The 21,687-nt window shown below is 45.5% G+C and overlaps 1 long non-coding RNA gene across 2 annotated transcripts in view; it reads right to left on the reverse strand.

The window, feature by feature from the left end:
- Positions 1-8,649, reverse strand: part of LOC128125232 (uncharacterized) — a 116,027-nt gene extending 107,378 nt beyond the window's left edge. For both annotated transcript variants that reach the window (XR_008223112.1, XR_008223113.1), the window contains exon 1: positions 7,943-8,649. This is a non-coding gene — a long non-coding RNA (uncharacterized LOC128125232). The remainder of the gene's footprint in view (positions 1-7,942) is intronic.
- Between the last annotated feature and the right edge of the window lie 13,038 nt (positions 8,650-21,687).

Consider the following 21,687-nt stretch of genomic DNA (forward strand, 5'->3'; position numbering starts at 1 on the left):
TCTTCACTCAGTCTGCCCACACTAGGGGCCACTGTTCAGTCCGTGGGGGGAGGCTGACCGCGCCTTACCTCAGCCATTCACATTTGGAGTGGCTTCACGAAGGGGACATGCATTTGGTGCTCAGGTGAAGGTGAATGACTCTTCTTGCAGCTTTTCCAGCCGCTCTACCATGGCTAACCAAAGCAGGTGAGCATTCCACAGTCCCCACCCTTCCTCCTGAGGCATTGAGATGTGCCTCCCCACACACTCAAGCCCTTTCTGACCCCCATACCTCAGCTCATACTGCGCTAGGAAATACCCTCCCTCCTCACCTCCAGCCTCCTCCATCTTTTCCCTTCTGTATTCAACTGCCACAGGGCTTGGAGGGCTCCCCCTGCAGGAAGCCTTCAGATTCCAAGCCCTCTCCTTGGCATCACACTCCTTCCATACCCCAGCAAAGTCCTTCGCCCTCTGTCATAGAAGAATCTGCTCTGTGTCTGTCTCTCCCAGGAGCATCCAGAATACAGGGACTATGTCTTTTCACACCTGTGCGCCAGCAGGATCCTCAGCTGATATAGGCTGGGCCCAGCCTGCTCCAGATTCCCAGTCTCACGGCCTGATCAGGGTGTTAGCTCCAGAAAGGCTGCAGGCATAGGCCCCACGGAGGCCCTGCGTGTCTGCCCCATGCTGCAGACAAAGGAGACACTCACAAAAGACTCGGTGCAGTCACCCCTCCTGGCGCCCAGAACAAAAGGATGGCACGTGGGCATGGCCCTTGGCAGTGACGGCCACCCTGCTCCCAGCTTCACATGCCTGGCTTGTTGCCATGGCACGTTTTAATTAAGTGTAAGGATTTTGTGTCTTGATAACGGAAAATGCAGCTCCCTTTTGTGTGTCTCAGGTCCTTTTAGGAACAGCCAAGGGATGCTCAGAGATAGCTCTTGGCAGGGGAGGTGAGGAAGGGTGGGGCCCAAGGGGAGGGACTCTTGGGAGAGAGGTGGGGACTGACCTGAAATGCCCTTGTGCCCTGCCCATCGCTCCTGTCAAGAGGCCCCTCCCCCAAGCTGTCACCTGGGTTGCGACAGGACAGTCAGAGCCAAGCAAGATGCTCTGCCTTCATCCACCAGTGGGCTCAGGAACTAATCCAGAGGCTTCTGCCAATGTCCGAAAAGAGGAAGTATGCAGCCTGGTCCAGATGTGTCCGCAGAAGGACTCCCTGCCAGCCACCCTGCCACGTTTCACACTCACCCCACCCCTTGTCCAAGGCCAGCATGAACTGTGCTGGGAGCCAGATCTACCAAGCCCTCCATGAGCAGGTCTTTGACTGAAGAAGAAAGGGATGAGCAGGGGCTAGCAGACCCATCCCACAGATGGCTCAGGAGCCGGCTGAGCCAGGATTTGAATCCAGGTTTGTCTGGCTCCAAAGAGTATGATGCTCCGTCTTTGGCTGCCTGCTTTATATTCTTTAGAAACCTGCTGTGTTCTGAACCCTCACTGGGGCATGGATACTGAGCCTTCTGGGAGCTCTCAGGAGATTTTAATGAGAAGACCATCCTGGACTCGTGGTCTAGCCCAGCATTGCCTGAAAGAAACACGGGCAGGCAATATCACTCAGTGATGGAGTGCTTGCCTAGCACACACAAGGTCTTGTGTTCCACCTCCTATACCAAAAAATAGATAGATAGATAGATAGATAGATAGATAGATAGATAGATAAGTGAAATGCATACACACACACACACACACATATATATATATACTCTCCAAGCCATGTTAACAAAGGAAAATAAACAGCTGAATTAAATTTTAATTAAAAAAAAATCTCTTGGGCTGGAGAGATGGCTCAGAGGTTAAGAGCACTGGCTGCTCTTCCAGAGGTCCTGAGTTCAATTCCCAGCAACCACATGGTGGCTCACAACCATCTATAATGACATCTGATGCCCTCTTCTGGCGTACAGGCAAACATGCAGACAGAATGCTGTAAAATAAATGTTAAGAAAAAATAAAATAAACAACCTTCCTGTAAAATAAATAAATAAATAAAGGAACAGAGTTGATTGAGAAAAAAAAAATCTCTTCGGGGGATTAGGGAGATGACTCAGCAGATAAAAGTGCTTCCTGCACAAATGTGAGGACCTGAGTTCAAGTCCAGGTGATCCTAATGGGGAGATTCTGGAAACTTCTGGAAATGACCTGGGATTGGGGGGGTGGGGAGGGGGGCAGGGTGTAGTCTTGAAGGTTCTACCAGGTTCCCAGTCTCTCTCTGTCTCTCTGCTTGTCCACTGCCAGGTGGAGAGGGTCCTCTTGCATGTGCTCCACCACCATGGCGTCCTGCTTCGTCTGTCACAGATCCTAATCAGCCGAGCCGAGGACTATGAATTCAAACTGAGCCGGCGAGCCAAAATTAACCATTATTCCTTTTAAGTTGTTGTCTCAGATATGTTTCTTGGTCACAGCTATGCAAAAATCACTTCTATACCACTCTACCCACACAGGACCTTTTATTGTCACCGTCTTGGGCACCCTCAACTGTCCCCTGGCCCAAGGAGGCACCTGAAAAATGACACCGTGACACAAGAAATCAGTTCTGGGAGAAAACATGTGTCACTGGGAAAATGGTCGTCTGCTGAAAACACTGTGCATTTCTATTTTCTCCTCAGACTGGTGAAGCTCAACCCTGAGGAGGAAACCAGTATAGTTAGCTTGAGCCCAGACAGCCCCGCATCATTCTGACTCCAGGGGTGACCTCCAAAATCCTCAACCAAGACTGCAGGGCACACTATCAACCTGGATTAGCTACAGATTTATCAGCCTGTTCCCTGCTTCTGACCCTACAGGCTCAGGGAGGGTATGAAACGACCTCTGAACTGGCCTCCATCTTTCTTCGCCCACCTTCTGGAAGACGCTACAGCTCTTGCTCGCTCCTGTGAGTACTGGAAGACACAAACCCAGCCCAAACCCCTTGACTCGGCCCTGCACATCATAATTCATAAGGCATGGTTTCATTCAACCCCTCCCGAGCTTGACAGCATCAAACATTCTGATGCAAACTAGGGTGCAGCACCAGGTTCGTTTTTTTCTTTTTTTCTGCCAACTAAAGAAGTAAACAGCAGGAAAGAAGTGTTACTGGGATTTTGGGGGAGCCCTGCAGAACCATCACGTGATGCCCAGGAAATCAGAGTCCCCTCTTGGGGTTCTTAGTCCCATTAATAAAAGAAGCTCAGACAGAACACAAACGGAAGCTCAGGGCCAACGCACAGAGTTTCCACAGAACGCTCCAGGCAGGCAAGCTGTAAATCTTCTGTCTGAAAGAGAGGAGGACAAAGGAAGAGAAGGAACAAAAACCAGCCCACAGCGGGTCGGTGGCGCACGCCTTTAATCCCAGGACTCAGAAGCGGAGGCAGAGGCAGGTGGATCTCTGTGAGTTTGGGGCCAGCCTGGTCTACAATGGTTGAATTGTGAATACCAGGACACCCAGGGCTATGTAGAGAGATCCAGCTCAAATAAATAAATTAATTAATTTAAAAAAAAAAGCGCCGGGATCCTTGAGATAAGGGGGCGTGGAGGTCAGCCACTTACAGAGCGCAGTCACCATCAAGAAGGGAGATTTAGAAAAAAGAACAATTAAGGAGTTAAAAATCATACTTAGAGCCAGGCGGCAGTGGCGCATGCCTTTAATCCCAGCACTCGGGAGGCAGAGCCAGGCGGATCTCTGTGAGTTCGAGGCCAGCTTGGTCTACAGAGCGAGTTCCAGGACAGGCACTAAAACTACCCGGAGAAACCCTGTCTCAAAAAACAAAACCAAAATCATACTTAGGTTCTGGCGGACGTGGGGCAGGCAACAAGGCTGCCCCACGTCCTTGCTGAGTTGGGCTTCAGAAAGATGGGCAGACCTAGCTGAACCTCAAGTCCACTCATAGGGGATGCGGCAGAGAACAGGAAATCTGGAAAGGAAAAATGGATTGCCTTAAGGGGACCTCGATTCCTGGGGGTGGCCCCTTTACCGGATACCTCACCTGCGCCACTGGGTTAAGGGAAGAGATAAGGGCACATCTCTGCCTTCATGTAGTTTCTATTCTTTACACTCATCCCCGCTTCGCAGATGAAAAGCTGAAGGCTGAAAGGGGTTAACTACCTCAGACCCTGTCTCCGAGTTTCAGATGGAGGGCAGAACCAGCTACATAACTTGTAGGCCTGGTGTGAAATGAGAATGAAATACGTTCAAATCTTTTAAAATTTCAATATGGCGGCAGAGGACCGACCCCAAATGTGGGCCGTGCTAAGTGGGGGAGTGAGCCAAGACTTCCGTGGTGGGCCAGAGCATGTTCTCGCTCCCCACAGCCGCTCCTTGGGCTCCTGGCCTGAAACCCCCAGGGTGGCAAGGGGTCCTCTCCAGCAAGTCTGCAGACTGAGGCGCCTGGACCCAGAGGACCACAGGCTCCAGGCAAGGGCCCCCTGCGCCACTGACTGCATTAGCAGAATTCAATTGTGATGCCCTCTAACTGCAATCCTTTTCTAGGAACAAGAGACCAAACTGAATTAGAGTGAGCGCCGTCCATACTTTCATTCATAGGCAGAAAAAAAAAATGGAATAAAAGCAAAATTAAATTTTACTTTGTGGTCCTGGACTTAGGAGGCAGAGGTCCTAGAGTTGGGTTTGCCTCGGACAATTCAGCGTGCCTGGGAGCCAAGACTTGTCTTTTGGCCTTCGTTTCTTTATCTGTGAAATGGGAATAAAATAACTGCTTGCTGACTTCTAGAAAGATGAAATTAGGTACTGTTCAATTTTAGAGAGTTCTATGATTCCCTGAAGCATAAATCCGGAATCCCGCAAATGCCTAGAGGTCAATTTAAAACATCCAAAATAAGATGCTGGGGGTGGGGCTCAGTTGGTAGGCTGCTTACTTAGAATGCATAAATATCTGGGTGGAGTCAAGAGGATCAGATGTTCAAGGTTATCCTCATGCAAATACTGTTTGTCTCAAGCCACTCTGCTTATCAGCACACTGAAGCACAAAGTCTAGTCTGAACTAGTCACTCTTTTCTTAGCAGCCAAGCCCCAGGACCCGTGCATGACTTTATTTCACTCCAGCATGAATATTTCATAAATTACATGCAATTATTAACAACATCAACACTAGCAAATTAATTACTGTCAATTCATATTAATAAAGTTGCGTTTTGTAATAAATAAAGGGAGCTCACCCGGCCCCATCCGTCTCTAGGGCATTCACGGTTGTCAATTGTCCTCTACTTCAGGCTAAAACAAAAGTAATCAAATAACTAATTATTGTACAAAATGTATCACCGCTTACACATCAATGAAAACTCAGTTATTTATAACCTCAAGGACTGAATATTCAAAGTAGTGTTTATTCCTATGCTAAGAGGAATTTTCCAACCTTCTTTTTACATACTCCTGGGTCTCCACCCTCCACCATCTGAGTCCTGGGGAAAGTGTCCAGCGAGGACCGTCTGTGGGGACTGCCACCAGGAAGAGACTGACTCAAGTCAGAAGCCAGCAAGGTGTGGAGGCTCTGTCTCAGGAGTCCTCCCATGTTTGGGACCCAGTGACTCCGTTTTCTTTTCCTTTTTTTTTTCTTTCTATTTTTAATGTGTGTGTGTATGATGCATGCATAGATGGATGTTTTTGCATGTCACCGTGTGGTGACATTTGTGGGGGTGTACCTGAATCTGAGCGTGTATGCATGTGGAAATCTGAGATTGTGTTGGAAATCATTCTCAATTGCTCTTCCACCTTTTTCAGTGAAGTAGGTAGGGTATCTCAATCAAACCCAGAGCTCGCCAATATGACTAATTTTGCTAGCCAGTTTGCTCAGGGATCCTATCTCCACTTTCCAAGGCTGGAATTACAAGTGGTCCGCCATGCCTTACAGTCTTCAGGCTTGCAGAGCCTGTGGCTACATGCCAAGAATGGTCCTTCAGGAGTTCAGGGAAAACAAACACAGGGCTTTTCTAACTAGGGCTGTCACCAAAAGTGTATGAGATGACCAGCGCAGGCAAGTGGGACTGGCATATGGACTGGCATATGGTAGGCACACTGCAAATAGTTTGCGGTAGTTTGGATAAGAATGGCTCCTATAGGTTCATGTATTTTAATGTTTGGTCCCCAGTTGGTGGAACTGTTTGGGAAGGATTAGGAGGTGTGGCCTTGTTGGAGGAGGTGTGTCACTGGGGGCGGGCTTTGAGGTTTCAAACGCGCCATTCCCAGTTAGTTCTCCGTGCCTTGTGCCTGTAGATCAGATGTAAGCTCTCAGCTACTGCTCCCGTGCCATGCCTGCCTGTCTATTGCCATGCTCCCTACCATAATGGTCATAGACTCACCCTCTGAAACTGTAAACAAGACCCCCAGTTAAGTGCTTTCTTTTATAGATTGCTTTGGTCATGGTGTTTCTTCACAGCAATAGAAAAGTAGCTAAGACATACTTGATGGCTGAATGGAGAAGATCCAAATGAACTGATGTCTGGGGATAAGAAAGGAATAAGATGGTAGACAGGAGGCTGTGCAAATACTATTTTAAGTTAAGGGAACAGTGGCTGGGATGTCATCTCCAAACACCTAGGCAAGCTGTAGGTGGCGAGGCAGTAATAACAGCAGCAGAGCTCACATTGCTGAGCAATTAAGTCTTAGGAAATATGCCTCATTTTAATAAAAATAAGTTATCATTATGACACTCATTTACAGCTGAGGAAAGGAGGCTCAGAGAAAAGAAGCCACTTGCACAAGTTCCCAGATTGACAGATGGCAGATGCAGAACTTGGGAGCTGATCCGTGGACTCTGGGATCTGCAAGAGTCAATTTGTCAGCTTGAGTGGATTATGCTCGCTTGAGTTTGGGGCAAGTCCATGAGTGTCCAGAGCAGATTAACTGAAGGGAAGACACACTCCACATCTGGGTGGCACCACCTCCTGGAAGAGGTTTCTGGCTAAAAAAATCAAGGAGAAAGCCAATGGTGCACCAGAATTCGTGGCTCTCTGCTTCGTGACTGGAGACACATGTGACAGATGCCTCATACTTCTGCCTTCCCCTCTATGATGGACTTCACCATCTCTGAGCACAAGCCAGAAGAAATCCTTCCTTCTTTACAGTGCTTCTCATAGTGATCACAAAGACAAACAGAGAAACTAACCCAGTCTTGATCTCAACCATGCTGGCTTTCCTAGTTCACAGCATTGTGGACATCAGGAAGCTCTTTTGAGGAGCAAGGCAGACAGGGGCTGGGTCCGGACCTCTGTGTCAGGAGAGAGGGCCACCAGGAAGGGCACATGATCCACCTTGGTGACTCCAAGGGGTCAAAGGAGGTGACCAGTGTAACTATGCCAAACCAAATGACTGCAGACAGCACTTTCTTAAAATCAGAACTCCAGATGGGTGGCTTTTATTACAGGCTTATTACACAGGTGAGAAAGTGTCATCAAGTTTGATAAATATCCCTTTCCCAAACTTGGAGAAATCAGCCCACATCCAACATGCTCTATCCTTTCACAATATACACGTGTGGATTCAGACATACAAACAAAAACAACATAAAGTAGAATTTTTAAAAAGCCTTCAGTCTCCCTCAAGCGGAGTGAAATATTAAGCCATCTTTCAGAAGCCCCAGGGACACACTTTCAATGAAGAAACACAGTGCTGAACTGAAAGATCTCGGATTCAAATGTCCCTGAAGCCCTGGTTCTGGACAGACCCTGCACTGGGCATCATCTCTTCACTATCCCACTGAGCCGTTCAGTAGGGATGCAGAGACACTTGCACACCTGGAAACAGAATCATTAGAAGGGATGGTGGCAGGTAGGGGCCATGACAACACACACACACACTTCAGATCTAGGTCACATGATCCTTTCCCTACTGGATTTGATTCGGAGATGGTCTTCAGGGACCACCACTTCACAGAAGGAAAGGTAAACCATGCAGCTAGTTAAGAGTAATGGAACCCACCTTCACCAGCCCCTGGCTCCCAAGCCAGGGGCTCCAGTTTCCACTCTGTCTGCTATTTCTGCCACAGAAAGCATCCCTCTGCAGAAACAAACAAGCAATAAGAAGTATATATGCACATATGCATTGACACATTTTTCTTAAAACCTGCAAAAATCATTGCATCCAGAAGGCCAAAGTCAATATGACATTATCCTTAATGATGCTCTTCCTCCACATTTTCCTCCCTGCAAATTTGCTTTCCGACAGGAAGAGTTAAGTAGAATGACCATATTAACTCAGAATTTCTTGCTTTTAGCATCGCCTTCGTGTGATTCAAATTTAGCTGCTTTGCATCTAGTGGAAGCATTACACACACACACACACACACACACACACACACACACACACACACACACGTAATTTGACATTCAAAGGATGAGTGAAAAAAGGCCAGAAAAAAGAAGAGACATATTACTTAACTTTATGATGATAATTACCTGGGCACAAAGGCACTTACAAGAACATTCTATGTTGGATATTATCCAGAAAAATTAAACCTATGTTGCTGCCTTAATATATCTGAATACTAGAAACTAACAGGGAAAAAAAAGTCTAGTCTATGAATAATGGCCTCTACAGCCCTGGAAGCCAGCAGTACATAAGATGGTTTTTGTTTTGTTTTCTTTTCTTTTTTCTTTTTGTATTGGAGCAGGCAAGCTCTCTTTAAAAAAAAAAAAAAAAAAAAAGGGAAAGAAAAAGTCTCCAGCCTTTTCCAAAATGGTGCTAATGCGCCACAGAAACTTAATTTTATAATTTACTGGCAGTCAAGATGGCAGGAAATAAAATAATTTGCTATATTCTGCACAACAAACCCTGCTTTTCCTGGGAAGGGGTAATTATCCCCATGGGAAAAAAAAGAAGAAGAAAAAAATACGCCATCTCATATTAAGCTAAAGTCTCATCAAGAAGAGAAAAAGTGCCTCATTACGTGTAATTACCAGAGAATTAGAAACATCATTTAACTAAATGAGCGAATAATGCTCAGGATATTGAAGAAACTTGCCTGCACTTCTGCAAAGCACTCTAAGTCCCATTACAAAAATTGCCCCTCTTTAATGGAATAATTTTAGGCCTTGTCTGCCTTGCTTTAAAAATAAAGAGCCTCCGAGAGGCAGAAAGAGGCTGGCACTGCCATAAACAACTGTTGGAAGGACCTGGAGAAGGCGCTGTCTCTCCTGGAGACCAAGATTCACAACGGCTCATAATCTACTGTAATCAGGAAAATTAAACCTGAGGGCTGGGAGAAAGGACTAACCCCCCTGTTTAATTGTGCTTCCTCAAGACGGCGTCGTCCTTGGAGTGTGTATTAGGAATAGCAGATGAAAGCTTTTCAAATTCGGGGAGAGCTTCCCTGCTCCAATACAAAAGCAGTTATGGCCATTGGATGTCTTCTTTAAAAAGGAAAATTATAACATACCTGCAGAGTGTCGTATACTGTGGCTTAATGCAATGATTTTTTTTTTTCCCCAGCCATTTAAAAGCTTCCAAGCTTAGGCTGGGATATCTCCTCCCCTTCCTTCTTTGCTTTTAAATTCTGTGGAGAGTTAGCATAAAAGCAGCAGGTTTACTTGTTTGTTTGCGCATGTGTACATACCCTCAACACAGCCCATCTCACTTGCAGTAAGTAGATGGTTCTCTCCTTCCAACATGTGTGCTGGGATCAAACTCAGATCATCAGGCTTGGAGACAGGTGCCCTTAGCCACCTTACTGGGTGTAAAGGCAGCAGATTTAAATCACTGCCCCAGCCTCCAGCAACACTAACCTTAATCTTTATTCACCAGGGAACCAGGGTAGGAAAGACATCAATAATGATCACTTTGATTTTTATATTTGCTTGTTTAGTTAGCTGTCAGGTGTATGAATGCTTTGCCTGCGTGTGTGTCTGTGCACCCTGTGCGTGCCTGGTGCCTGCAGAAGTCAGAAGAAGGCATCAGATCCCCAGCAGTTACAAGCAGCTGTGAGCTGCCATGTAGGTGCTGGGAACTGAACCCGGGTCCTCTGCAAGACCAACAAGTGTGTTCTTACCGCTGAACCAACTCTCCAGTTCAGGAAATAATCAGTATTGGTCAGAAGCTTGGCAGATGATCTGGGGAGGGTCTCCAGGGGTCACTCTCAGGAAGAAACCAGAGCATCAAGTCCTGAGACCCAACAAGGAGCCACTCACCTCCATCCCCACTCCAGGGCCAGGCCTTGCCTAGGTCTGGTATGGGTAGGACAACAAAAGAGACTTCCGGCTGTCACCTACTTCAGCCACTCATCTTGGCAGTGAGGAAGCGAAGACAGGCCCAGGCCACAGAGCTTCCTGCTCAGGTCCCTCACGGCCAAGTCTGTATTTGTGTGTGTCAATCACAGTTACCACTCAAAATGCTCTGCCCCAGCAGGGTTCGGGGAGGTTGCAAGGGCAGAGGGTGGATGTGAGGGGATGGGGAGATAAGTGGGATTGGAATGCATGATTGAAATTCACAAAGAATCAATAAAAGTTTTAAAAAAAAAAAAAAAGAATGCTCTGCTCCTCAGAGCTCTGTGGCCCAAGTGCATTCTTCCTGGTCCAGAACACGTCAGTGACAGCATGAGGGTAAATGACAGTGGAAGTGTGGTGGGTGTGCCGGTCTGGACACAAACACCTGCCCTGGAAACGACGCTCCATCTCCGAAGACGAATTCTTCTGCCTCCCTGGGCCCTCGAACTGCTCCCTCTGAACCACTAGGGAGGGTCCCGTACCCAAGAAATCAAAGTTTAACAAAAGGTACCTGAAGTGGTTGATTTTCTCAGAGAGGAGAACGATTTTTACACAGATAAATCTGAAATCACGTTTGGGTTTAGTGACCAGCAAAGTCATTCATTCAACTCTGAGATGGAACTTGGCACTGTGGAAGTTCCCAGATGAAGGGGGTAAGGGAAAAAATCCTCCTCCTATACTACACAAATGAAACGAAGAAACAAGGCCACTCCACCGTGACACAGACGACAAACGTCATCTCCGGAAATGAGTCGGGTGAACTGATTTCCCCATCGCGATCACACAGCTAGCAAGAGGGGTCCAGGAGCAGAACGCAGGTTCCCTGGCTGCCTTCTCTGCTGAGAAGCAGCCAGAGTGCTACCAAAGATACCTCCCACCACAGGACAGCACTTCCCAGCTCGATTCCGGGTGATCTCACTGGACTCCCTCAGATTGAGTCTCCATTTCACACCCAAACTTGAAATGATCCACACAGTCACTCTGTCACCAGCTGCCTGGCCCGGGGGTCACACGGACAGTAGAGGTAGAAATACACCCGAGAGGACCGACGAGATGGCTCATCGGGAAAGGTGCTTGCTGACAAACCCGTGCCACACCCTGATTTCCATCCTCCAAGGAGAGAATTGACTCCTGAAAGTTGCCCTCTGATCTCTACACGTGGGCTGTGGCACACACACACACACACACACACACACACACACACACACACACACAAATACATTCATACATGTTTTAATGGCCTGAAGTGTTGTGAGCAATCCTTTGACTCCTTTGGTTCATTTTAACAGCCAGTTTATTTTCTCAGTGTAGGTGACAGGGAATGCTGTAATTATTCGAACCACTCCTGTCATTTTTTCCAGTTGTTTCCAACCAAGCCCATCTTGTGCCATTAGTAAGGCAATTTTTTCCCCCAAGATGGGGTTTCTCTATATACCCCTCCGGCTGTCCTGGAACTCACTCTGTAGACCAGGCTGGCCTCGAACTCACAGAGATCTGCTTGTCTCCACCTTCCGAGTGCTGGGATTAAAGGTGTGGGCCAAGGGCAAAGTATTTTTAAATCACATAAGTTGCCTAGTCAAGCTGGCACATACCTCACACTGATCACCCTGTGCTCTGAACACTACAGCAGTGACAGCCCAACAACAAAGAGCCACAGAACTCTGAAATAAAAAATAAGCACTCCTGTGAAGTTGAACGGCTGATCTCTGGGACCATAGAGAGGAGGAGGCTGCAGGGATTTTAAACCATTGTGAGCAAACTAAAATAGCCAGGCAGGTGATAGAAGATGTCAAGAAAAGCCAGCAACAGCAGCCAGGGCTAAAATGGATTGGAAAACCTCCACTCAGATAAGCCTGCCGATCCAAACCACAAGCAGAACATGTATTTACAGACAGGCGCGGTGGTGGCACAGACCTGTCATCCCAGCAGAGGAGGCAGAGGCAGGAAGGAGGAATGCCTAAAGTTCCAGGTCAACCTGGAAAACATAGTGAGACTGTCTCAAAAAACATACAAGGGCTGAAGAGATGGCTCAGAAGTTAAGAGCACTGGCTGCTCTCCCAGAGGACCCAGGTTCAATTCCTAGTACACACCTGACAGCTCACGATGCCCTCTTCTGTAGGACGAAGTGCTTATTAATAAAAAACCTGGCCAGACATAGGGGTAAAAATCTGAGAGATCAAAAAAGCAGACAGAAGCCAGCTACGTTCTTACCATTTGGAAGTCCTCCGCCAAAGAGACCGACTTCCTGTTTACCCACACCTATATGCTTTTCTGTTCTGCATTTCACTTCCTTTCTCTGACCAGCTACATCACTTCCTCTCCCTGCCCAGCTCTGTCACTTCCTGTCTGTCTGTACAAACCTCCAGACTTTTATGGTTAACTAGTGTTGGAATTTAAGTTGTGTGCCACCAGCCTGGCTCTGTTCCCAGTGTGGCCTTGAACTCACAGAGATCCAGACAGATCCCTGCCTCCCGAGTGATAGGATTAAAGGCATGTGCTACTATTGCCTGACTTCTATGTTTAACATAGTAGCTGGCTTTTTCCTTTGATCCTCAGATAAACTTTATTAGGGTACACAATATTTTGGAGGACACAATATTTATTATCACCACACTCTTCTGACTTCTGTGGACACCAGGCATGCATAAGGATGTACACACATGCATGTAGGCAACACGTGTGCACATGAAATATATTTTTCAAATTAAAAAGACAACAAAAAATAAAAATAAAATGCTTTTCTTACATATTGAATTTTTAGTTTTATCCACCAAAGATCATGTTTGAAATGTTCTAAGAGCTAAATGAAGCAATCTGTGAAGTCATGTAGCAAAAGTCAGTAAATACAAGAGACAGATAAGAAAAAAAGTTGAGGGCTGGTGGGATGGCTCAGAAAGTAAAGGTGCCTGCCACCAAGCCTGGCAACCTGCAGTCAATCCCCAGAAGACCCACAGAGTATAAGAATAGAACTGAGTCCCACAAGTCATCCTGACTCTCTACACATACACCCCAATCCAGACACATAAATAAAAAAATAAATAAATCAATAAATACAATTTAAATTTTTAAGTGGACATGGTTAGCTCACAGCTTGAGAGAGAGCAAGAGAAGGGAGAGAGAGAGAGGAAGAGAAAGAGAGAGAATTGAAAACCTAGAAATGAAGAAAAACTAAAATAAACTCTGGACTAGACAGAGTTCATAAATTGCAAAAAGAGTTCTATGGAACTTACCCAGAACATGGCATGGAGAGAAAACAAGATGCTTATGAAAAGATTAATTAATATGGAGAAAATGCTACGGGGTGGGGTGGGGGGATGTATGGGCAGGTGGGAAGCCAACACTCAGGGATATAACAACATTGTGGCCGAAAAGAGCTTTGCACTACCTCTGAGTACCAGGCAGGGATATATAAATCCAGAACTAAACATGTCAGTGAAGCTGGAATAGACAGATAAACAGATTTAATGGCCTTTGAAGTGTGGGAGCTAAGGGCTTGTCTTTTTCCTTTTTAAAAGAATTTTAGCCAGGCAGTGGTGGTGCATGCCTTTAATCCCAGCACTAGGGAGGCAGAGGTAGGCATATCTCTACGTCAGCCGACAGAATGAGTTCCAGAACAGTCAGGGCTACACAGAAAAACTGTGTCTTGAAAAAAAAATTGTCTTGAAAAAATTTTTTTTTCTTAGATAGGGTTTCATTATGGAATTCTAACAAACCTGGAACTTACTCTGTAGACCAGGCTAGCCTTCAGTTCACAGAAATCCACCTGCCTCTGCCTCCCAAGTGCTGTGATTAAAGGCATGAGCCACCACAGTCAACAAGAACATCACAATTAACTTTGTGTTAACATGGTTAAACTGTGATCCATTGAAACTGGTAGACTTTCAATAACACAGATTGCTTTTCTGTAATGTGGGTGGGCTTTATCCAGTCAGCTGAAGAACTCAAGAGAACTGAAGTGGTCCCGTCTGCAGACTCGCTCTGTAACCGCTGTCCTGGCTCACTAGCAGACACTTTAGACCTGAACTACAGTTCTTCCCTTGGTCTTCAGCTGGCCTGACAAGAAAGGATCCTAAGGGAGAAAGGATTCATTCTGGCTTACAGTTTAAGAGGATGCAGTTCATCATGGCGGATTGGTCAAAGTGGGAGTGGGTTGGGGTGATCTTAGTTACTGTTCTATGGCTGTGAAGAGACACCATGACTTTACAAAAGAGTTTACCTGGGGGCTTGAATACAGTTTTAGAGGGTTAGTCCATTATCATCCTGACAGGGTGTGTGGTGGCTGCCAAGCCAGAATGGTCCTGAAGAAGTAGCTGAGAGCTACATCCTGATCCACAGGCAGAAGGCTGAGAGAGATAGATGGGGCCTGATTTTGGCTTTTGAAACCTCAGATTTCAAAGCCCACACTCAGTAACACACCTCCTCCAACAAGGTCACACCTCACAATCCTTTCAAAACAGTTCCACTAACTGGGGACCAAGCATTCAACCATCTGAGCCTATGGAGGCCATTCTCATTCAAACTACAGGCAGAGAGTAACAAGTGGCAGCCGGAGTATGCGGCTGGGAGTCCAGTCCTCATCTCCTCACACCTCAATGAAACAGGACAGAGACCAGACAGAAGAAAGGCTGGGCTAGAAAACATCAAGGTTTACTCCAAGCAACCCACTTACTTCCTCTAGCAAGGTCCCACCTCCTAGAGCAGTGGTTCTCAACCTTCCTAATGCTGCGACCCTTTAATACAGTTCTTCATGTTGTGGTGACCACAACCATAAAATTATTTCATTGCTACTTCATAACTGTCATTTTGCTACCATCATGACTCATAATATAAATATCGGCTATGCAGGATATCTGATATGTGACCCCTCTGGGGGTCAAGACCCACAGGTTAAAAAAAAAACTACTGTCCTAAAGGTTCTGTAACATCCCAACAAGCTCTGCCAGTGGAGGACCAAACATGCTTCACATTCACACATTAATCATGAGGGATAGAGGTTTTAACAATAATTTTAAGCCTAAGCATGCTTCAAACAAGAGGTATAAGATGGGGGAGAAAGGAGAAATAGGAAAATTATCCATCAAGCATAAAGTAGAATTATAACTAAAATATTCAAATAAGACAGAATTAAAGAAATACTCTCATCGACACATCACTATTTACTAAAATATACAAAAGGGTTAAGGCCCAAGGGAGGTGGGCATCGAGTTCCACCCTGAGCTGAGGAGCCACTGACAACAGGGGGCTGGGGGAGGGAGAGCCAGTTTCCTTAAAGGGTGTGGTCCCTGTTGGTTAATATGCTCCAGCCAAGTCCCATATCCAATAGTGTATACACAACACAAGTAAGACCTGACGGGGGAGGAGGGACTTGGGCAAGTAGAGAAGGGGATATATCGGGGAGGAGCTGGGTGAGTGAATATAATCAAAACACACTGTATGAAAGTCCCAAAGATCTGATAAAATTATTAGATTGTATTTGCTCTTTCTTTCTTTCTTTTTCTTTCTTTTTTTTTTTTTTTTTGTTTGTTTGTTTTGAGACAAGGTATCACTATGTATTACTGACTGACTGGCCTGGAACTCCTTAGGTAGGTAAACTAGGCTGTCCTTGAACTCACAGACATCTGCCTACCTCTGCCCTGCTGTACTTGTTTTGTTTTGAGACAGGGTCTCTCTATGTTAGCCCCAGCTGTCCTGGAACTCACTAACTCACTGGTAGACCAGGCTGTCCTTGAACTCACAGAGATCTGCCTGCCTCTGTCACCTGAGTGCTGGGATTAAGGGCCTGTGCCGTGACACCCAGCCCTGTACTTGCATTTTTTAATATAACTTAAAATAGACATGCCTAAAACTCACAAGGCTGAAAAAATAAAATATAAGCATGTCCTATACAAATGCTAACAAAAATAAATCATACAGAACATGACACTGGATGATCATATCTAAAGCAAAAGGTACTAGCAAAGATGAAAGCCATATTTTGTAATAGTTTTTAAAGTTTATTTATTTTTATGTGCATTGGTGTTTTGCTTGCATTTATGTCTGAGTGAGGATGTCAGGTACCCTGGAACTGGAGTTACAGGCAGCTGTGACCTGCCACATGGGTGCTGGGAATTGAACCTGGGTCCTCTGGAAGGGTAGTCAGCGCCCCTAACTGCTGAGCCATCTCTCCAGCCCCCATACTTTGTAATAATTAAGGGGAAAATCATTCTAGAAGACATAATAATAAACTCATATGTACCTAATAGCATGGTCTCATAATAAAACTATTCACAAAATGCATAAGAACACAGAAGCAAAAAAATTACATAAAGCAAGGACAGACTTATAAACAGAAACTGATGTGATGAATCAATATAACAAGAGAAAATCTGGTGGTACACGCCTTTAATCCCAGCATTCAGGAGACAGAGGCAGGCAGATCTGAGTTCAAAGCCAGTGAGTGCTATGGGATGGGATAGTGCTGTGGGATGTTCTGTATGGCAAATGTGTTGCTCTGATTGGTTGGTTAAATAAAACACTGATTGGCCATTGGCTGGGCAGGAAGTATAGGCGGGACAAGGAGGAGAATAAAGCTGGGAAGTGGAAGGCTGAGTCAGAGAGACAGTGCCAGGCACCACGATGAGAAACAGCATGTGAAGATGCCGGTAAGCCACTAGCCACGTGGCAAGGTATAGATTAATGGAAATGGATTAATTTAAGCTGTAAGAACAGTTAGCAAGAAGCCTGCCACGGCCATACAGTTTGTAACCAATATAAGTCTCTGTGTTTACTTGGTCGGGTCTGAGGAGCTGTGGGACTGGCCGGTGAGAGAGTTTGTCCTGACTGTGGGCCAGGCAGGGAAACTTTAGCAACAGGATAGATGATAGAATATTTTCTAATTTTGCCAAATATAAACTAGATACTGTAACTGTAATCCTTACTTGATAACTGTTTTATTATATGTAATTTTACTATATTTAATTTAGAACCTTCCTTTTTGATTAGACAGAAAAGGGGAAGTGCTGTGGGATGTCTTTCTGTACACTGTGAGCATGTGTTATGCCCATTGGCTAGTAAATAAAGCTGCATTGGCCTATGGCAGGGCAGGATGGAGCCAGGCAGGAGAATCCAAGAGAGACAGTGAAAGGAGGAAGGAGAAAGGAGAGGCAGGAGAGACGGCAGCCGCCGTCCAAGGAGCAGCAAGAAACAGCAGACCGGTAACACCACAGCCACATGGCAACTTACAGATTAATAGAAATGGGTTAAGTTATAACAGCTAGCTTGCAAGAAGCCTGCCATAGGCCATACAGCTGGTAATTAATATAAGCCTCTGAATGACTATTTTCTAAGTGGCTACAGGACTGCAGGACCACAGGATCTCGGGACCAGGTGGGCCCGGAGAAACTTACGGCTACAGGTCAGCCTGGTCTACAAAGTGAGTTCCAGGATAGCCTGCGCTACACAGAGAAACCATCTCAAGGAAAAGAAATAAAAAATCAGAAAATCAATGATACAGTTCAAAATTTAATAAGCATATACTTGAACAACAAAACTAAGAAACTAATAAATGTGAAGTTGAACACTATATATAAGAGGATTCTTTGCTGGCACATGTTCCTGATGGAGGCCAAAGGCACTGAGTGTGCTAAGTCCCTGTGACAGAGATACCCCCACCACTGAGTCTAAACACCTGAGGGTCTCCCGCATTAGAGAAAGGGGAAGAGAGGAAATGCAAGCAGACTCATGGCCGCAGTGGTTCTGCTTAGAGGTTCACACATCTGAATCCTCGAAACAGTGGTAGGTCTGGAAGGTCATGTTCTTAGGAAAAGACAGCTCATTAAGTCCTAGAGGTCGCAGATCCTGGAGAGGTTTTAGCACCTCCAAGCACCTCCAGACACTTGCCCTGCCTTCACAACTTTAAAAGCAACGGCTTTGAACGAACGGCCATCATTCTGCAGAGGCCATCATGCTTGCTCCTCTATCAGAGTTCAGACTGGGGTGACCGTATACAGTTGTGCTGTGGGGTGAGTGGGGGTGGGGAACACAGACAAAGGTCCAAAGGGATGCTGGAAGAAAGGGCGTAGTCATCAAGCAGGCAGTCCTCTGATCGATCCCAGCCGCTCAAAGGACTGGAAAGTGACTCCAGGGAGAGGGTTAGCTAACATCCTGTGGGTCTGAAGCAAAGCGTGTGGCGACAGGCCTCTGGCATCAGAGCAGAGTAAGAAGGGAAGGAACCCAAAAGGTACCCACAACCATCCTTCGGTGCACCTGGCTGTGAAGAACCCCTTAATAAAGCTCCCTGCTTCCCTCCAGCCTCCCGACTCCACGTTCCCCTTCCAGCTAACTCTAACCTGGAACCATACAGGATGCTGAACCAGGTTGACCCAGCAGTCCACCAGACTCCTTTAGTTAAATATAGAATACTTAGAAGTGATTATTCACATCTTTGGAGAGACTGCACATTTTAATCATAATTACATGATAAATATTTCATGGTATATATCTTTGTCATATAATTAGGAATAAAAAATGTAATCTCAAAAAGATGCTAAATAATTCAAGCTGCTGAGGATGTAAAGCCATGGCTGAAATATGGTCAGAAGGTAACTTGGGATCTTCACACAGGATCCAATACGCTACAACCCTGACATTTCCAGAGCTGTTCTCATGACTTAACCACCTTTTTAGGAAGCCTCTGTCAGGGTGAATTTTGTTTCAAGAACAAACTAACAGCATTATTTAAATATCTCCTTCCCTTCAAAACTACCAGACTTAGAACATATCTTATTAAGCTATCTTATTAAGGTGTTTTAAAAAAGGGAGAAGGGAGGGCTCCGTGGTTAAGAGCACTGGCTGCTCATCCAGAGGACACGGGTTCCATTCCCAGCACTCACATGGCAGCTCACAACTGTTTGAAACTCCAGTTCCAGTGGATCCAACACCCTCACACAGACATACATGTAGGCAAAACACCACAAAAAAAAAAAAAAATTAGAACATTAAAAAAAAAAAAAAAAAAAAAAAAACCAATGTCCTCAAACACACACTGTCCTGAAATCCTACATTCAACTAAACCTGAGCAGGGCCTATTAATGGGATAAGAGTATCCCCTGAGCCTGGCAGAATCCCTTCACAATGTTTTAGGGATTTAATGTATTGTACGATTTCTTAACTATTTTTATTTTTTAATAGTTTCCATATTTAACCTAAGTATTATAATGGATTTATTCTTTTTAAAATTCATGAATGTGTTTGATTGTTTTGTCTACAGGTATGTCTGCACCATATGCACACCTGGTGCCCACAGATGCAAAAGAGGGTGCCAGACACCCTAGAACTGAAAAGTTTTTAAGCTGTTACATGGGTACTAGGATTCGAATCCAGGTCCTCTGTAAAAAAAGGAGCCTTTAACCACTGGGCCATCTCTCTAGCCCCTATACTAGAAGCTTTTAAATGGGCTATGTCATTGTGCTTTAAAAGGTCCAGTACTTCAAGGTATTCACATGGCAAACCAAATCCAGCCCAGACTTTGTGGGCACACAAATCGGCTTTTTTGGCCATTGACACCCACCACCGCCTGAAATAAACAGCACAATAGTGTCTCAAGCCTCCATCTCAAAAACTACCAGCCAAGTCTTGCAGGTTCCTTTTACTGTCTGTTGATAGAAAGCAAAGAGAGAAATAGAGAGGGAAAGAAGAGCCATATGCCTACATCACCTGAACCAGTAGCCAAGAGAAGACCCTTAACAGCACAATGGTCATCACAGCCATCCAGCTGGAGAGCTAGGGGACTCCTGTGGAAGACCCCTGATATTCTTTTTCAGCAAGCACTTGCCAGTGGTGGATGGTTCCATTAGAAGAATGGCAATGGCTCCATGTCGTCATCGTCTCCTCCTCCTCCTCTCTACACAGCCCTGGCTGTCCTCGAACTCACTGTGTACACCAGGCTGTCCTGGAACTCACTGTGTACACCAGGCTGGCCTCAAACTCACAGAGATATCAGCCTGCCTTTGCCTCCTGAATGCTGGGATTAAAGGTGTGTACCACCACACCCGTGGACTCCAAGTTTTCTATGAGGCCTTCTGGAGCTTCATAGAATCCAATTCTTCGGGGGCTGGAGAGATGGCTCAGAGGTTAAGAGCACTGACTGCTCTTCCAGAGGTCCTGAGTTCAATTCCCAGCAACCACAAGGTGGCTCACAACCATCTATAATGAGATCTGGTGCCCTCTTCTGACCTGCAGTCATACATGCTGTATACTAAATAAATAAATCTTAAAAAAAAAAAAAAGAATCCAATTCTTCAAATATCCTAAGAGTTAGGATAACCCTGGGCCAACAGGTTCCTCGGTCGGGTGGCTTATTTCAAATTGACGTCAGTTTCCAACTCCTGACCTTTTATTTCTGGATAGCTACTAAAAATAAGATTATTCCCCTTCTCCCAAAAACAGTGGCAATGCCCTGCCCACAAATATTGCAGGCTCATACTCAGGCACGGTTGTCACCCTGCCCCCATACTCCCTCTTGCCAGGTTGTTCTCACATTGCCAAGAGCAGGGCCTAGTCCAAGTATATTTGCCCCTTAAATCCCAAGGCTACAACTAGAGGCCCACAGCAAGCACTAAAAAATAGTTTCCCCATGCCAGCAAGATGGTCCAGCAGTTAAAGGAACATGCCGCCAAGCCACACTACTTGAATGGGATACCTGGGAGAAAACTAAAGCCTGTAAATTGTCTTTGGACCTCTGAGTGCATCATGGCATATGCATGCATGCACACAAAAAAATAAAAAAAAAAAAATTTTTTAAGTTGTTTAAAGATGGAGAGTTGGCTCAGCGGCTAAGAACACTGGCTGCTCATCCAGAGGATTTGTGTTCAATTCCCAGCACCCGCATGGCAGCTCACAACTGTAACTCCAAGATCTGATATCCTCACAAATACATGCAGGCAAAACACCAATGCACATAAAATACATAAATAAAACCCCACCCCTCCTTTAAAAAGAAAATAACTTTATCTAAACTTATGTTTACCCCAAGAAATCTATTCATTCTGGGGTCATTTCTTTTACTTTTTTTTTTTTCTTCTGATTTTGATTTTGTTTTTTGCTTTTTTTAGACAGAATTTCTCTGACTAGCCCCACCTGTCCTGGAACTTACTCTGTAGACAAGGCTGGCCTTGAGACCTGCCCAACTCTGCCTCCCAAGTGCTGAGGTTAAAGGCATGTACCTTCATGGCCCAGCTTCCTTTACCATCTTGAGACAGATTTTATTCTATAGCTCAGGCCGACACTGTATAGCTCAGACTAGCAATGAACAAGTCGCCAGTCCTCCTGCCTCACCTTCCGAGTGCTAGGATTAGAGGTGTGACCCAAATTGCCTCACTGAGGAGCATTTCTTCTTTTGATTTGTGTTGTTGTTGCTTTATTATTGTATTTAGTTTTGAAACAAGGTCTCTCTATGATGCCCTGGCTGGCCTAAAAGTTAGTATGTAG

Source organism: Peromyscus californicus, unplaced genomic scaffold (assembly GCF_007827085.1).
Source record: "Peromyscus californicus insignis strain IS unplaced genomic scaffold, ASM782708v3 Scaffold_4__1_contigs__length_199733344, whole genome shotgun sequence".
Taxonomy (NCBI): Eukaryota; Metazoa; Chordata; class Mammalia; order Rodentia; family Cricetidae; genus Peromyscus; species Peromyscus californicus.